Consider the following 16,011-nt stretch of genomic DNA (forward strand, 5'->3'; position numbering starts at 1 on the left):
TTTGCAGGACTTGTCTTTAATATCTAAAGAATTAATTATTTTCCCGGGACAACTTCTTCAAAAATCAATTAATGTCTGAGGTGTTGAAACCTATTTTACTTCAGATTAAAATAGTTGAATATCCTTTCCTCCAGCCTAATGTCCCAATATCCCACCTCTTCCATGTACATACAAGCTGTTCCAGGTGAGGGGGGAGCTCCCAACCTAACGTTCCATTGCTCCTGGCTGCTTTATGTCAATAGACGCTGTGTAAAGTGATCAAATAGATCTCAATTTCAAAACAAAATTGGTTACGTTGTCATCCATCTTGACATGTGGTGCCTTCTTCTTTCAGCCACACGGGTATTAGAACGAACCGTCTGTTAATGACGTGCAAATAAAGACACTTTAAATCATTTTTCATGTTTATGCTGCATGAATCTGCGGTTATTGATCCACAGTTTAGGTTCAGTCCCTGCACTTAACATGCTGACTTCTCCGTTGTTCATAGTTCAATGTGATGCATCCAGTGTGTGCATAACGAGAGGGAGCTTGCTTCACACATCTTGTGTTTATCTGTGCCTTATGTCCAGGCTTCATCAATGGCGACAGCAAGGAGAGAGGGTGAGAGCAATGTGTAAGTCTGTCCGTGCCCATGCACGGCACCCACATCAGCAATTCTCCACTGTGCATTTACAGTCAATTCTCGGTGCCCCTATACCAATCCCCTGCCCCTTTTGAAATTTCTCCATTATTTTATGATGTCTCTCTGTGCTCTTCTCAACAAGATGAATCACTTCTACATAACCAGCTTCAGATTTCATCTGACAAAACACTCATGAAGATTCCCACTGCATAAACATACACTTCGCATTTCTCATCAATTGATTTTCTTGGATCTCTTTCATACAATAAAAGTTCACAGCAACTTGACTTGGAAAAGAAAATCGCGCTCCTTTGCATTATCCGAATTCAATCTACATTTCAATGCAATTTAGGCAACTGGCTCAAATTATTCTTCGAGATTTTATCATAGCATCGATGCATGTCAAGTGACCATTGGAGTTCCAATTATCATCAGACAGCTGTGATCATCCAAAAATAGCAACATTGAAAACACCGACAAGAGTGGGATTCGAACCCACGTGTGCGAAGCACAATGGATTAGCAGTCCATCGCCTTAACCTCTCGGCCACCTCGTCACAGTTGCTGGGATTTTTGTGACCTTATGAATAAACGAATTTCGTAAATTATGCAGAACAGCAGAGTTTTCTCCCTTGTGTTGGTGAAATGATATAGCACAGTTCAGTTCCAAGAATATGGTCTTACCTCTGGGTTGTGGGACAAGCGCACTCCCACTGTGACACTCTACTCACAATGATCTGAACAAAAATGAAGAAATGACTATGTAACAATGTCTGTTGTATTCTGTGACGATTTGAAGTCAACGGAATGAAGAGCCCCTGACAACAGGAGATGTAAAATTGTCTGTGAGGAATTGTTTTCCAGACTGGAGGAGAGTGCATAGTGCTCACTGTCATGATTCAGAATACCTTTCTTCTACTCAGATATTTTTGACACGCACTTGTGTAAAGGACAGACAATTTCAAAATCCTAAATAAGGCTAAACTGTCATTGAATTCAACAATGCAAAAACCTTGATCTGTATCTTTTTCTTTGGCCGTGTGACACCAAGTCACTGCATGATCATAGCAACATAGTGACCAAGTGTTAGAAGGAAAATGAGTGCCGTGCCAGAGCGCATACTGGGAGCAGCAGTTGACACACGGGGAAGCGCATTTCCCACAACAGGAACACTTCCCAAACAGCGGACTGCGGTGGAAGAATTCAGAGAGGGTTTATACTTTGGAATTTGATGCCAGAGACACAGTGGAGATCTGTCACTGAGTCTGTTCAAGATGAAGATTTTAAGATTTATACAGATGAAAAACAAAAAGGCTGATTGGTTAGTGAAGGCAAATGTTGAAATTTTACATTTCAACAGTATACTCATCTTTGCAATAGGTAGCTCACTACTTTCCTCACACGGGGTCAGAACCACTGGTGAAGATGATCGTATAATCCAAGTAACTTCTGTTATTTTAGGACATCAGCCCCATTTACAATGCTTCATCTTGAATAATACGCTACACCTTTCAAATCCATGAACTGTTTATACACAATCGTATTCAGCTGTGCTTGTTCGTGAAATGCCTTTGTGTCTGAAAACAACCAAATTCGAAATTAATCCATACCCATACGTTTCCTTTCTTTCAATGGAAAATTCCCTCCTTGTATGTTTGTTCGTGTCTCTTTTAAAACACTATGAAATCATAAATCTACGTTTCATTCCTGGAAAGTCATTCACGATTTCAATAGCTTTAATGAATGGAAGAAACTCTCATCCAATCTTTTCTTAATCATTCACTAAATGTTTTGAAGCTGTAACTAAAGTTGCTGATTCACTCGAAAGAAAGAATTTCCCTGATTTAGTCACTTCAAACTTTAAAAATTATGTGAAAATCTCTTTTGTTTACATTTAAACTTGCGTGTTGCTGGTCCAGCACTTCCACATCTCGCGGATGAACTCCTTCATTCTGTCTATCATGCCGACGAAACCATTTCTAACCGTCCTGATGCTTTTATGTCTCAATAAAACCGTCCCTGGGCCTACAAGTATCTTGTCATCCAGGAAGCAGTGTCTGTGCCATTTGTAACCTCTTCACATGTCTGTGGTGGAGAATAAGGGCAAGGATTACACACAATGCTCCCATGAAGGGTGACCTAAATATTTCACAGTTATGTGATGAGCTCTGTGCTTTTTAAACATGATTTCTCCGAATTCCCATGACCAGAGTGAGTAACATCTATTTCTAAAGGTAACTGAAGTTCAAATACATCATAGAAGGGCGAGAGTCATTTCAGTGCAGACTGGTTCTGGACAGTAAATATCATTACCAAAGGCAACCGTAGATCTGAAATCAACTCTCCACAAAGTAATTATTATAACTATTGTGTATCGTGATTCCGTGTTCTTGTCCACTTTGTTCATCACTTCATGTGTCCCTGTATTGAATTCTATTGAATGATTAATTGGTGAATGGAGACATGCCCTTCAGCTCTTAATCGAATCTCCATGGAACACTGAATAAGTGTACTCATATGCTTGCAATGGACAGTCCTGCCATTACTGGGATGATTCAGTGAACACTCTCCCCCATCCTCGAAGGCAAGGATTTCCTTCTACAGTTTAGGAGATCATTACAGCAGTGAACCCTATGTATGCATTCATTAAAATTAAAGCAGTTGCAGCAAGACGTTCAGACTAAGATTTTGCAATCTGCTTACATTGCTTGATCCAACAGTTACATTCCACGTTCAGGTATGTTTGTGAATGATAGATATTTTTGAATCTTGAGCAATGACGTTTTCATATTGTCAGAATACTACCATTCAATGTTCTCTCTTTCCCTTCCGGTTCCCCGTTTAATTTCGTGTATTTTATCAGTTTATCTTACTTTTTCAACAATTCAAACCGTCTTGGACTTGATTAACAATCCGAGAGAATACCATAATGTTGGTAATTTATATGCAGTGCAGCTGTAGGCCGCGGTGACGAAGTGGAAAGGCATTGGTCACGTGAACCAAGCAGCAGTCGCGGGCTGTTGCAATCTTTATCAAAATCATATTGTTAGAAAATAAGAAAAAAAAACAAAAAAAAAACTGCCGTTGTTGAATATCATACAATAACAGGGATTGCTGGAAAAGTTCAGAACTTTTGGCAGTATCTGTGGATGGACAGACCGAGTGGATCTGAAATGTTAATTGTGATTCATCTGCACAAATGATGCCAGCTCTTCTGAGGTTTTACAGCAATTTCTGTTTTTGTTTGAGATTGTCAGATTTTGCGGCATGTTATGAGAACACTGCTTTCTAGAGGCCAACACACAGCACGGGCTGATCGTGTGAAAGGCAATCAGAATAATGAAGAGGTCGAGGGTGTGATGTTGGAAAAGCGCAGCAGGTCAGGCAGCATCCGAAGAGCAGGAGAATCCACGTTTCAGGCATAAGCCCTTCATCAGGAATGAGTCTTGTGAGTCGGCCTGAGGCACACTGCTGAAGCCAGGCGCCAACTCACTGATACCTCCTCCTACTGCCGATTACAGCCTCACTTCCCATCATTTCCCAGGCCATCACAATGTCATCACCTCCGGGGAATCTCCCAACCACAGCCTCCAACCTCATCGTCCATGAACCCCGCACTGTCTGATTCTACCTCCTTTCTTAGACCTGTTGTCTCAGTCTGCTCCTGTCCGACCAGCCGCATTTCTTCCTATCTCAACACGTTCCTGTCTCCCAGTTCAAGAAATCCCCACCTGCGTTCCTGACACGACTTATGCACTTCATCTCCTCCAAGATTTTTGTTTCCCTGGCCCCCAACACGTCATCTTCACTTTGGACATCCAGTCCCTGTACACATCCATCTGCCATGACGAAAGTCTCCAAGCCCTCTGATTCTTCATCTCACTCCATCCCACCAAGTACCCTTCCACCGACACCCTCATCCACCTGGCTGAACTGGTCCTCATCCTCAGCAACTTCTCCTTCAAATCCACCCATTTCCTCCAAACCAAAGTGGTAGCCATGGGCACCTGCATGTGAGCTTGCTACGCCTGCCTGTTTGTCAGATTGCGGAATTGTTTGTCTTTTGCAGTTACGCTGGCACCTCTCTGCACTTGCTGCTCTGCTACATTGCTGAATGCATTAGCGTCACTTCGTGCTCCCATGAGGAGATTGAAATGTTCAGCAATGTTACCAACAGCTTTCACCCCGACCTCAAATTCACCTGGATCACCTTGGCAACTTCCCGCCATTTCCCAATTAGTCATTTAGAATGACTAATTACAGACATGTACTACAAGCCCACCGACTCCGACACGAGCAATACTACAACTCCTCCCAACCCACATCGTGTAGAAACGCTATCCCTGATTCCCAATTCTTCTGCCTCCACCACATCTTTTCCCAGGATGGCTAATTCCATCTCAGAAAGTCATAATCTTTCTCTCGTTATCACAAAATCCTTTCCCACGTGTTTGACGATGCCCTCTAGTGCATTTCCTCCACTTCGCACACCACTGCACTTGAACGCCACACCTCCTGCAAGAAAGACAAAACCCCATGGTCCTCAACTTTCTCCCCACCAATCTCCGCATAAAACATATCATACTCCACCACTTCAGCCATCTCCAAACAGTCCCAACCATCAGAGATATATTTCTATGCCACGCCCTAGTAGCATTCCGAAACGACTATTCCCTCCACGAATCCCTCATCAGGTCTACAACACCCAATGACCCCACTCCACACTACTGGCATCTTTCCCTGCCAACGCAGGAAGGGTACCAGCGCCCACACCACTCCACTCATCCCCGTCCAAGGCCCCAAGGGATCCTTCCATATCCGTCGGAAATTGACCTGAACCGATTCAAATGTCATCTACTGCATCCGTTGCACCCAGTGTGGTCTCCTCTACATCAGGGAGACAGCACGCCTTCTTGCAGATCATTTCAGAGAACATCTCTGGGACATCAGCACCCACCAACTTCACCATTCCGTGGCTGAACACCTTAATTCTCCCTCCCACCCCGTCAAAGTTGTACAGGTGCTGGGCTTCCTTCCCTGTCAAAACATAACCACTCAATGCCTGGAGGAGGAAAGTCATACCTTCCACCTTGGGACTCTGTCACCTCACTTGATATTTGTCGATTGTACAGTTTCCTCATTTTCCTTTCCCCAAGTCCCAAGCCTCCAAATTTGCACCGTCCTGTGGACCTATTCCATCACTGCTCCTTCTTACCTATCATCTTCGCCCTCACCTTTATCCAACTATCACTTTCCCACGACCTTGCCCCAACCCCATACCCCTACCATTTATCTCTCAGCCCCGACTTACAAGCCTTTTTGCTGATGAAGGGTTTATGCCTGAAACTTGGATTTTCCATCTCCTCGGATGCTGACTGACCTGCTGTGCTCTTCAAGCACGACACTCCCGACTCTGCTTCCCAGCATCTGCAGTCCTAACTTTCTCCTAGGAATAATCAATGACCTCGGAGTGAAGATACCCCTGGATTGCAGTGATCACCGTGTGACTGAGTTTTGCATTTATTTTGGGTGAAGGCAGGCTGGATCTGAGATGGGCGCTTAACACCTTAACAACGTGAGTGGTATCAGATAGCGAAGTTAGGGCGGGCTGAAGTGAAATGGAAAACTCTGACAGGAGATGGGTGAGTACAACTGCATCACATCACCCAGACTGAAAAAAACATGCAGAAGGAGCAAAGCCCCTTCAGTGCGGGTACAATGACAGGTCAACTGGAATAAAGACAATACAACACACTGAGATGGAGTGGAATTATTTCTGAGAAATGGTTCAATATTTACACTATTTTACATACAGACTGCCATCACATTGGAAAAGGAATTTCCTCCAATGTAACGGTGATATTTGCCCACGACATCACAATTCAGAGAGACACTGACATATTATCTTCTGGAGCAGCGTGGTCGACTGAAGCATGTTCGGCCATCAACCAGAATTCAATGCGCTGTACAACCTATTTACTGCTCCAGTAGTCAGATCTTAGTTGCTTCACAGAATATCTTTTTTCTGCTTCCTTCCTCACGTAAACACTTGAAACCTGATCCAATGACCAGTTTTCCACTTTAACCCATTTTTTGTAGCTCCAAGGCTGACACAGATACGAGTGACCAATTGGTCATTTAGAGCGCTCTCACTCTGGGATGATCTGAATGAAAAAGTGCACTGTGCCTGATCCGCAGGACATCCTGCAGAATTTCCCCAAGCGGAACGGTGCTGTTTATCCCATCCCCGCGGACTGAGATGTCTACATTGGTAGAGTATCACACAATAACAGTGAAGATATTCTGATGTCATCCTCGAAGGCACATGCGACAAAACCTCAAGGCTGCGGGAAACTGCTGCGGTCAGCGCGAACAGAGCGGTTCAGGCGGAGCCTGGTAGCCCCTTAAACAGAAATTAATGGAGAAAAAGATTCTTCTTTTCAGAAGAATCCGATTCCGACAATCATTTTAACACCTCCTGGGAAGAGAATAGAAGTGGGAGAGCAAGCAGTCTCAATTGGTTCCACCATTTACAATTGCGGTCCGTGTGACAACTAAAGCAGAAACCTGGAACTGTTTGTCCTGCTTCTGAAAAACAGGTGAGTAAATTTTGAAGAGCATATATATTTCTCCCTGATGTTCATGATATGACCAAGAGCACAGTACGGTTCCCTGAGCATGGTCTGACTTTGGGTTAAGGACTGTGATATTCTGCTCACATGATCTGAACACATACAATGAAATGACTCAGTGACAAGGTATGCTGAATCTGATTCCGTGATGAACAGAAGGCGATAGAATGAAAAGAGCCATATGAGCGGGAATGTAGCAAACTGTTTTCCAGACTGGAGGAGAGTGCATAGTGCTGTTTCCAGGGGTCAATATCTGCACAAGTTGACTGAATCAGCGTTGGGTGCTATTGCACTGCATCTTTTGTATAATGGTGCAAAAGCAAGGCCATTTTGTCTCAATGGGACGACTTCCAAATGAGACAAAACACCCAAATGAAGTAAACAACAAAGTAACCACATACACTGGTGTTTCGACGTGGGGTAAACATCCCTTGAACAAATTTCGCTCAAAATCGCTCTCTGTCAAAGTCCCGAGTCCAAGATTCGAACAGTGGATGGCCTTTGTCAATACAAACTGCTCTGATCACACAACTTCAGCATTTCATAGGCCCTTTTATGTACACATGGCAATAGTAATTGATCCCTCATTGTGTTACTTCAGCACACCTAGAGAAGAAAGAAGTATAAGAACAACAGTCATGTATGTGACTGGGATTTGACCCAATGCTGCTGCAGACAATCATTACAGCTGTACTTGAAATTGCTTCCACCTTTCCTGAGTCGGTAGTAAGATTACATAGCGTAGTGGGGAGCTTTCATGCGTTGAATTGTACCCAACATCCATTCTCAGGCTGAAATTTACTGTGATATAAAGATGTGATGAATGACACGGGCAGTATTGACTGGAATATAAAGACGTTAGTAACGACACGGCCAGAGTTCACTTGATGCCATGTCGATAGAAATGATGGAAATGAGAATTACTGGGAGATAAAGCCACGAGAAAAGAAAAGAGGGGTTATAATGGGATAGTGGGTTAGATAAAGAATAATGTGGGAGAAATCCGGAAAGATTTAGTTATGTCCGAAGAGAGGTTATCCAGCTGATGTGAAGTTGGTAAGAATAAATACAAGGGAAATTCCCTCGTTCAGTTGAGTGGAAACCCAGCGGGGCACAATAAATATGTTTGGAGTAGGCATTTTTTATTCTAAGAGCACTTGATTTCGATGATGAATTTTTAGAAATAAAACCACTTTATGAGCTGATTCTGGAATATTTGCAAAGCGCGTGCAGGTACTCAAGGAGTGAATTTAACAGCGTCATGCATTCTGGGCTGCTTGGATGGGGATGCAAAAGGGAAACATTCTCAAATTGGTAATCATTCATAGAAAAGAAAATGCATAACACCTGCAACTGAAAATGTTAAGTATAAGAAGAGCTGGTGGAGGTGTAAGGTGCAACATCCCATTCTACATAAACTATTATATAATGTAAATGCACTGAACTGTTTGGTTTAGAGCTGCATTAAATGGAAGTCAGTTATCTCAGTCTGCTGATGAACTGTTTTATGAGAAGAGTGAGACCAACAGCGTGGGATTAATTTTCTCACTGTCTCAGGTTTCCACAAGGATCATCATCTCCCCCGCTCACCTGATCTGTAATATTGTGGTGACTCGAGTGAGCAAGATTTAGCTTGTCGATGTAAAACATCATTACCTTTGTCATCTGTTGCCTTGAACATTTGGTCACAATCACCAGAAAGGGGAATGAGTCCATTTAATACTCTTTGATTTCCGCTTGAAAAATCATGCAACAAGACTCAATCTTATTCCAGTTTGAACCTATGTTCCTCAAAGACAGAAAAACTACTTGTCCAGATCCTTTACCACGTTTACTGACAGCATTCAAACTCCACAGAGTTAAATATAATACTTTCGATTCGTTACATGAGCTGCGCAGCTTGCAGGAAATGGAATGATATGAAACGAATTAAACAGACTTTCCCAGGATGTAATCCAGTGCTGGGTCAGCGATTTGAGGAACGTCTTCAAACCAAAAGTTCACCACTGTTTCTCAGTCCACAGATGGATATTCACCTGGGGAATATTTGCAGATTTTTGGTTAATAATTGGCGTGTTTCCCAATGATAAAGCATTTTCACACTTCAGAATCTGGAGTTTTAAAATAAATGTTTATTTTACTCAACATTGTTTTCAACTGAGTTTCAGTCTGATGCTGTGATAATCTCGGGTCAGTGTCAGTAACAGCATCTTTAGATATGCATTGATCTTACAACCTTGGCATTTTGTGCACCTTTAAGTACGAGGTGCTGAACAATTGCGCGACTGGAGCTGCAGAGAGTGTACCGGCCACATGACTTACATGTACCTTGGGAACTTTAACTCAACTGCTCTACTTTTGCTGTAATGATTAGATTCCCTACAGTACGGAAACAGACCCTTTTCCCAAACAAGTCCACACAAACCGTCCGAAGAGTAACCCAACCAGAACGATTTCCCCTCTGACAAATGCACTATGGGAAAATTAGAATGGCAAACTCACCTGACCTGCACGATCTTTGGCCTGTGGGAGTAAACTGGGACAACCGGAGGAAACCCACGCAGACGCAGGGAGAGTGTGCAAACTCCATACACAGTTGACCGAGTCTGAAATCGAACTTGGGACCCTGTTGAGGCAGCAGTGTTAATCACTGAACCACAACACTGTGGAATCTTTGGTGGTGATGTTCTACCCCACTGATACCTCCGTCACTCATGCTGCCTCATTTCCCTGAACCATCTGGTTTTGTAATTAAGCTAATGCAGAAAAGGTGAAACTGACATGGACCTGTGATTATTGCAGCATCAAGTTCAAGAAAAGGATACAAAAGGGACACACAACATGTGAAAAATAGACAACATTGACAAATGAGTTTCCGTTGGTTCCTGCGTTGTTTACAGATCATGTTACGTTGCTGCTGTCGCAGGGCATTTCCTTCGATCAGCTTCAATCTGCACAGAATTCGAATCAATGAAATTTCACCAACTTCCTTCTGAAAGTTCATAAGTTAACATAAAACATATTGAATTCATCAATAGTCTTCACCATTCCTACATCCAAGAACACGTTGCACCGTTTCCATGAATATTGAAGATGTAAGAATGTTATGTAAGAATAAATTCAATTACAGCTTAAACTGCAAAGTAGGAAGGATGCACAGAACGTCTCAGCATGTCAGAAATTCATGTGACCTGAACTGCAGCCCAGCAGAGGGCAAATCTGTCCCTGAATCCCAATATCCACACGTTTGTCTGCTCTACGTACCCAGGTGGAAACCAGTATGAAGGAGCATGCAGTCTGACAGAGCGCCTGAGAGAATTGTCCATTGTCTGATTTAAAGCTACAATAGGAGCTCTCTATTCTGGCTGTGAGAGCGGTGATGTAAAGGGGAGGACTTTGATATTCCGTAGTGTAGATTCACATTGACCTCATCATGTTATTGTTGAAAACCCTGTGCAAGAAACAGCACAGAAAGAGAGGAACGGGAGGGGGCTATGCCAAACACCTGTCCTACATGCGGTTTGATATCATCATGGCTGACCAAGCACGTCAATGTCTTTCCCCAGCTCATCTTCAACAACCTGTCGCACAACAGGACAAAGACATTTAAGCAACCGAAACTTTCTTTGCAACTTTGGGAGGGAAACGTGTTTAGACACAATGGGTTTTTGCACGACATTGGCAGGTTTTGGGAGTGAGCATCCGATTCTGGTCTGATCATGTTTCAAACGATATGAGTCCGTCAGAACTCACCACCAAGAATCTAAGGAACTTCCTCTGGTCAGTAGTTGGGATGAGAACTCCAGACGACAGGAATTGGCGATCAATCAGCAGAACAATCAATGATTCAGTTGAAAACTGAACTAAACTCCAATTCTGGTGCATTTCAAGCCCACAAACATTAAATATCAATGTTACCAAAGTTGTAGAAATGTAACACGCTTTTCCTTGCGCCACAGAGCTTCGCTCGGTACAATTTTACTGCACCCAAAGTTACAGTTGTCGTGGAGAAAATGTTGACAATCACCAGGAGGTGCGGAGGGTTTTATCAAGGAGAAGATCTTTTCTTTGCAAACAAAAGCCGTGACACTCTGAAAACAAACTCTTAAATGCCACCGAACCTCTGGTTGCGTGGCACTTTATACCTTTTATTTAATCATGTTTTTTTAGCTTACCGGAATGCCCAACTGTGTTAGTCAGAATTACCTCACTCCAGCTATGAAATAAACCAATGGTGTGAGTTCCATTATCATTCTACTTCTGCCACTGTGTTCTTTTTTCCTAATTCTAGTTAATATTTATTCTACTGTCACTATTAGGTATTCTACTGCCACTGGTGCTACAATGATCTTCCAAACCAGGCTGTCCAGTCATGATTAGATATTTAGCTACCCCATCTATCAGAATGTTTTCCTATCACAAGGTGACTCTACTAACTACTGATTAGATCCTTCATGTCATATCCTGCTATAGGCGTCTCAAGCAGGCTGACTCCACTATCAATTAATTATTTAAAATCATGTCCTTCCTATTTATTGTCACGACTTTTCCCCACCTGCCATGATGATATTTAGTAGGCGAGGCTGGCTTTATTTATTTATTGTTATTATCTCAGCTTTCAGACCAGTCTGACTCTGCTAAATGAAGTAGGAGCATTCCACTATTCTTATCCTATCCTACAACACTGGCACAATCCTGCCCCCTTGACCTTTTGATGCGTGTAGCATTATGTAGACCCTTTGTAACAGATCGCCAGTAGTTTCCGTGCCTTTACCCTTCCCATGCTTTCACGCTCTGTATTTTCTGTACAGTGTTCGGATCTTTCATCAGACATCTGTTTAACTTCACCCCAGTTTCAAGTATCTGGTCCTCATCCATGTGTGCTCCAGCTTCTCAAGTATTCAGCTAAATACAGCTGAAATATTCTGATGACTCATAGCTTTACCACACGTTCAAGCAGTGAATTCCGAATAAACAACACAATCGGAGTGAAAACATTCTTCCTATATCTCCTCTGAGCAACCTCTTCCTTGCGTTTAACGGAGATCCCTGGTTGCGAACTCTTCCCATAAGAAGTTTATTCCGATAACACATCACAATCCCCTTAATGTGCACCTTAATCACTTCCTTACTCAGCCTTCTCCACTCTCAGATAAAGAGCCTGAGCTGAGGTCGTCTATCTTCGTCATGACGGGAGTGTCATGCTGGAAACGGACAGCAGGCCAGGCCGCATCCCAGGAGCGGGAGAATCGATGCTTCTGGCATAAGTCTTTCATCAGGAATGAGTCTTGTGAGTGGAGGCTGAGAGATAAATGTGAGGTGGTTGATGTTGGGTGCAAAGTTGCTGGGAAAGCGAATGGTGGATGGAGGCGGGGGAGAAGTTGTTAAGTCAGGGGGGAGATGAATGGGTCCAGAGGGTGGTGCTGAGTTGCATGCTTCAAACTGTGATAATGTGGGGGAGGGGAAATGAGGAAGACGTTGAAATCCACAGTTATCTCGTGTGGTTGCAGGGTCCCAAGGTAGAATATGAGGCGTTCATCATCCAGGCGTCAGGTAGTAACGGTTTGGTCGTGGTTTATAGCCGAAACGTCGATTGTCCTGTTCTGCAATTCACATGACAGGAGAGATGTGAAAACCAAAGACTAAAAAAAGTACAAAAACTTAGATTCAGAGTTCATGGAATTAGACACAGTGCAGACAGAAACCATTTGGCCAGATAAGTCTGCACTGTCCCTTGGAAGAGAGTCACACTCCCCCACTCTATATTTCTAAACCCGCATTTATGATCCACCTACAAAAATATATATGACTGCAAAAGCTCAGCGAGTCAGCCAGCATCCGCGGAGAGAAATCAGAGTTAACATTGCAATTTAAAAACAGTACCGAAGAAGGGTGTGTTGACCCGAAATGGTCATTCTGTTTTCCCCGAGTTGCAATTCTCACTTTTGACTCTGATTTACAACACTTACAGTCCATTCAGATTTTGTCTGCCATTTACCTGAATTGCACGCCTTTGCATTATGGCAAGGAATCGGAACAGCCAGAGAAAACTAACAAGGGTGAGTGAGAGCAGGAGTGTGCAATTTCCACACAGTCAGTCACACAAGTCTGGAATCGAATGCGGGTTTCTGGCACTGAAAAGCGCAGTTCCACCCACTGAGCCCTCCCAATATGCAATCGCCCGGTGGAAGCAAATTGAATCGCATCTCACGCAGTGACAGACGGTGGTAGTACCCAGAAATTTTATGCAAAAAGAAGCCTACTTGAAAATATTGGAAATTAACATTCGCTTAACTATCCGAACTCTTTTTTCAATCACTTGTCCAATAGCCTCGTCTGTCTTGGCATCACAAAATTCACATCTGAACACTTCCGAAAGTTATGAGGTTTTCTGCCTCTTCAACCTTTGGATGCACTGAGTGCAAGATTTCGAATAACCGCTATTTCAGAACATTTGTCTGCGCATTCACTCAAATCTTTCCTCTTCTACCCTTAAATCTATGCCACCCTCCCCTCCCCCCGTGATCGATGTCACCATCAATGTGAAACATTTATTTCACTCTTCACCATCCTTATTCCTGATTATTTTGTACATCTCAATCATATCTACTCTCAATTTATTCTGCTCTAAGAAAAACACGTCCAGACTATCCAATTTCTCTTTATAATTGAAACTTTGACCCAGACAATATCTTGGTAAATCTCTCCAGCATGATTTCCAGTGCTATCATATCCGCGTTACCATGCAAATTGCAGCACTGCACACAATAGACTAGATAGAGCCAAATGAGCAAGTGAAATAAATGATGCAGAAGTCCACAGAAAGAGGTATTTTCAAGTAAATTTTATTTTCCTCAGTGGTGCCCTGTGTTCTTTTTCTGAGCCTGATGTTCCAATAATCTCTGGTCCATGTTGTAAAAGCTGCTACATGAGAAATGATCTCACAGTCACAGTAAGGAAATGGATTGTTTGGTTTGAAAGTGAGCACGTGGTTCTTCTACGATGGTACAGTTGTGCATAAAATGTCAAAGCTGGAATTCTCCTAGTTAAAGACGGGAAGGAAGGGCATATTTGTCTCCGTTTATGAGATTATTAGGATACAGCAACAGCATTAATTCGCACTGCAGATTGGCTCAGTTGAAACGTCCTGGAGCCTTAAGCAAGAAATTGATTAATAGAAGGGATTCTCTGAAATTTTCTTTAACAATGCGCTGTTTTGTTACTTTGATAGGAAGACCTGTTTTTGATCACATCGTCTCCACATCAGCCTCTTTCTCCCAGTAAATACTCCAACCAATTTTATATCACTTTCATTCCGACAAAGCTACATGTGATATTCTCATGCCCTCCGTGATAATTGGAATTGACAATGTCATTCTCTGAGATGCAGCAATGTAGCATGAAGTTGGTTGTGTAGTGAACAAAGAAGAACAAAGAACATAGAAAATTTACAGCCCATGAACAGACCCATTTGGACGTCAAAGCCTGAGCTGATCCACATCCACTGTCTAAACCTATCACCAAATTCCTGCGCATCTTTATCTTCTGCACCCCATCTACTCATGCATATGTCCTGGCGCACCTGAAATGAATCTACCGTGCTTGCCTCTACTACTTCTGCTGGCAACACGTTCAAGGCACCTACCACCCTCTGTGTAAAATACTTCCAACGTCTATCTCTCTTAAACTTTTCACCTCTCACCTTGAACGCGTGACATCTCATGATTGAATCCCTCACTTAGAGAAAAGGCTTATTTTTATCCACCTTGGCTATACCCTTCATGATTTTGTAGACGACAATCAGGTCCCCCTCAATCTCGTTGTTGTTAATGACAACAAACATAACCTACTCAACCTCTCTTCAGAGATAGCATCTTTCTTATCAGGCAACATCTTCATAAACCTTCTCTGCACCGTCTCCTAAACGCCCACTTCATTTCGGTAATTTAGCGACCAGAACTGTAAACAGCATTCTAAATACGTTTGAACCAAAATCTTGTACAATATTAGCATGACCTGCCTGCTCTTATACTCACTGCCACGTCCGGTGAAGGCAAGCATGCCATATACCTTCTTGTCCACTCGATTCACCTGTGCAGCTACCTTCAAGGTACAAAGGACCTGAACTCCCAGATCTCTCTGCTCATCAACTTTACCAAGATCTCTTCCGTTTTCTGTATACTTGGCTCGAGAATCAGACTTCCCAAAATGCATTATCTCACATTTGCCTGGATTCAACTCCATCTGCCAATTCTCCACTCAACTCTTCTATCTATCTATATTCACCTTCTTTCATTGACAGTCCCCTATGCTTTCTGCTACTCCAGCAATCTTAGTGTCATCTGCAAGTGAAATGGCGATATTTGGGCGAGCAACGTTTGGAGAATGGAGCATGGCAGTTGCTGGTAATTAGATTCGATGAAAATAATAACTGGAATATAAACCCGCTCAGAAGAAGAGTGACAAAAAGTTTAAATTTGCTGATAACCCATTCATGTCCCTTCAAACGGGAAATCTGCCATCCTTAATGAGATCTGACAACATGTAACTCTAGACCCACATTAGTGCGGTTCACCCATAAATTCCCTCTGACTCAGTTCAAGGAGAATTAAGGATGAAGAACAAATGCTGTTTAGAAGATGATGGCCACACTCCGTGGGAGAAGAAGGATTGATACAAAAGATACATGGATGACGGGGAAAGTTGGGAGACGTCACAGCGTGGACGCAATTTCAACTGATTATCCAAATTAAAT

General features: G+C 42.8%; 1 non-coding gene across 1 annotated transcript; it reads right to left on the reverse strand.

The window, feature by feature from the left end:
* Positions 1-1,099: 1,099 nt before the first annotated feature.
* On the reverse strand, positions 1,100-1,181 carry trnas-gcu (transfer RNA serine (anticodon GCU)). Its single transcript has one exon. It is a non-coding gene; the product is annotated as a tRNA-Ser (tRNA).
* Between the last annotated feature and the right edge of the window lie 14,830 nt (positions 1,182-16,011).

This window comes from Hemiscyllium ocellatum, chromosome 46 (assembly GCF_020745735.1).
Source record: "Hemiscyllium ocellatum isolate sHemOce1 chromosome 46, sHemOce1.pat.X.cur, whole genome shotgun sequence".
NCBI lineage: Eukaryota > Metazoa > Chordata > Chondrichthyes > Orectolobiformes > Hemiscylliidae > Hemiscyllium > Hemiscyllium ocellatum.